The sequence below is a fragment of the Pseudophryne corroboree genome, chromosome 1 (genome assembly GCF_028390025.1).
Source record: "Pseudophryne corroboree isolate aPseCor3 chromosome 1, aPseCor3.hap2, whole genome shotgun sequence".
Lineage (NCBI taxonomy): Eukaryota > Metazoa > Chordata > Amphibia > Anura > Myobatrachidae > Pseudophryne > Pseudophryne corroboree.
In genome coordinates, this window is record NC_086444.1 from 190,046,989 (window position 1) to 190,050,455 (window position 3,467).

General features: G+C 38.4%; 1 pseudogene; it reads left to right on the forward strand.

The window, feature by feature from the left end:
• Nucleotides 1-509: 509 nt before the first annotated feature.
• LOC134941537 (5S ribosomal RNA) lies at nt 510-628 on the forward strand (annotated as a pseudogene).
• The last annotated feature ends 2,839 nt before the right edge of the window (nt 629-3,467 follow it).

Below are 3,467 nucleotides of genomic sequence, written 5' to 3' on the forward strand. Positions count from 1 at the left end.
ACCTTTTCCACAACTCGGATCCAGAGACATTAACATACAAAGGCATTGAACTAGTAGCACTGGGAGCCAGAGGTGGAGACCTTTCCAATCTCCTTTCTAGGAGAGAGATGTATTGGATATACGAACTCAACACTCTACATCCGGAAGGTTTTAACGAAGGGTACGAGATAGCACCTTTTTTGTAATATAAGCTTCTCCCACCCTCACGCTCTTCTATACTCTCACTCCGCTTGATTATCACCACTTTGGTGGGGCACATCTGATCTAATGTTAATAACTCGCAATGTCTTTCACATGTCTATGAGCTCACCAGAGATTATCAGTGGAGGGATAGGCACCACTTTACTTATTACTCACCATCATGAGTCAATTTTACAACCTTTACTTCGAGCCCTCACATCTCCCACCTTGTCAGTTCCTTTGAGTCACCCCTCCATATTCCTATGAATACTGGACAAATATTAACATCATATGAACTGAGAGGACTATGTTTCCAACCTAGCCATAAATATTACAACCATACCTCCTTGGGGACGCCCAACACCGTCCGATCTTGGAAGCTAAGCAAGGATGGGCCCGGTCAGTACAAGGATGGGAGACCTCCTTGGGATACCGGGTGTTGTAATCATATAGGCAAAACAGGGGAAACTTCTGACAAACTCTCAGTGGACTACATACATATATGATTTTATTTGTTCCTTAGTACTTATTGACCTATTTTCACTGTCGGTAGCTATAACGTCATTACCCCTTCATCCACACCAGCATTCTACCTGGTTCCCTAAGGACTTACTACAGTTGCCAGTCCCATATCCCTCCCCTTGCCTTCCATTCACTCATATCCTAATTTCCTATCGTATATTTCACTTGAGCATTATATTTATATACATTTTTCATCTTTATTTTTATTTTCATGTTTATTTTTATTTTTATTTTTACATACTTGTATTTACATTTTTTTCATTTTTTTCACATTTTTTTCATTTTTTTCAATTTTTTCTATTTTATTTTTTATTATTATTTTTTTATTTTTATTTTTTTCATTTTTCAGCTGCTCCTGTCCCTATACAAATGTCTACATGTGTAATATTTCATTCATCCTCTCTCATATATGCATCTGCTCGTTCGCATCTATATTCCTTATAAATAGGTTTTAGCTATTTCTCCCCATATATACAATTTATTTTTATTGTCCTCCGTTTTTATTGTTATCTGAATTAAGCATCTCTTTTCCCTCGATGTACCCGATGGGGAGCCACAACGCCTTTATAGACGCATTCACGTCTTTTGAAGTCAATTTCTCGGAAGCACTGTGACGTATTTCATATAACTAACCAAAAAGATGGCCGCCGCTCCAAGTAAGAAGCACTGTGACGTATTTCATATAACCAACCGAAAAGATGGCCGCCGCTCAAAGCAAGAAGAAAATGCAATAATTGTGTTCATCACGTCTGTGCCCACCAGGCGCATGCGCAGAAGCATTTCAAGGCCGCCGGACGTGGGGCGGAAGTGAGGCGGACTTTGGGGCGGATGTTGTCAGCAACAGCCTCCGGACCGGAAGTGGACTCATACACATGTTATTGATGTTTTAAACCATAATCAGGTCTCGTTTTAATTAGAAAATACATTAGCTATGGTCCCCACCTTATCCTCTTCAAACTTACCCGCACAGATTTGCATTTTTATCATAGACATGTTGTTTTCAATTAACTCAACAGGAAGTGATGTCAGCATCACTTCCCTAGTCTCAAGGCATAAATAGGTTCTGTCTCTAGCATTACAGTACCCTTTGATGAAGTCCATGAGGGACGAAACGCGTTGGGTGACATTCTGATCTCATCTTAAACCTTGCTAAGATAAGCTACTTCTCCTCACCTTTTCCTGCATTTTATCCTATGCATTTTTGCTTTTTTAAAGATTTTTTTAATGTTATTATGTACTTTTATGAATTTTTGATACATTTACTCTTGCTGTATTTTTTAGTCTAAACCTCCTCCCCTTTTACTTCTTTTTATACCAACCCAGCTACATTTTTATTATATTGTATTGCATGTTACCCCCCCCTTTTTTTAGTGCTTTGTATTCCCATTATTAAATCTCACTTTTTTTATATAGTACCTGTTTTTCTCAATTATTGATTAGACACCTTGGTCGCTTGAATTACCTCATCCCCCCCCCTCCACCATTTTAGGAACTAGTAGGCATATATACCAGTGCTTACAATTTCTTTGAGGTACCTGAGCTGACGCCCTAAATTGCATAAGGGAGTGTCCAACAGGTGTTGTTCTGTTATTTATCACAGAGCTTATTTATTATTCCTATACTGTTGTCTATAAACTTAGATACTGTATTTGTGGCGCTGCCAGCTTCTTTTGCACACGTATATATATATATATATATATACACATACATACACACACACAAACATACATACATACATACAGTACATATATATGTATGGAGGCAGGACGGCACTCATAGAGACTGGTAAACCATAGAAAATCAGCACAGGACGTTGAAGCTGTTTGTCAACGTTTCAGAGTTAGACTCCTTTAAAAGAGTCTAACTCTGAAACGTTGACAAACAGCTACAGCATCCTGTGCTGATTTTCTATGGTTTACCAGTCTCTAAATGCCGTCCTGCCTCCGTACATATTATCTAACTCTGACGGGCACCGGAGCATGTTGTGCGATACTAGTAAGGAATGCCATTCATCATTTGCAGATATATATATATATATATATACACACACACACACACACAACATCAAGGGTGCGGCACTCTTGGCGACTTGGAGAAAAAACTTGTTAAACAGCGTGTAGAAGCAATGTTTCAATGACTCTTACTCCGTCATTTTCATCAGGTTTAACAAGTTTTTTCTCCAAGTTGCCAAGAGTGCCGCACCCTCGATGTTGCATGGACTTACCTGTGAGGGCACCCGGTGCATTTAATTCAATATTGGGAGAGCCGGGCATGTTGGTATATATATATATATATATATATATATATGTATGTGCGTGTATGTGTGTGTGTATATATATATATATATATATATATACAGGTGGAGTATCCCTTATCCAAAATGCTTGGGACCAGAGGTATTTTGGATATCGGATTTTTCCGTATTTTGGAATAATTGCATACCATAATGAGATATCATGGTGATGGGACCTAAGTCTAAGCACAGAATACATTTATGTTTCATATACACCTTATACACACAGCCAGAAGGTCATTAAATACAATATTTTTAATAACTTTGTGTATTAAACAAAGTTTGTGTACATTGAGCCATCAAAAAACAAAGGTTTCACTCTCTCACTCCCACTCAAAAAAGTCCGTATTTCGGGAATATTCCGTATTTCGGAATATTTGGATATGGGATACTCAACCTGTATATATAAAACAGTACAGCAGCAGCCGGCACTCACAAAAACACACAGCCTGCTCAGGTGCCCGAATCCAAC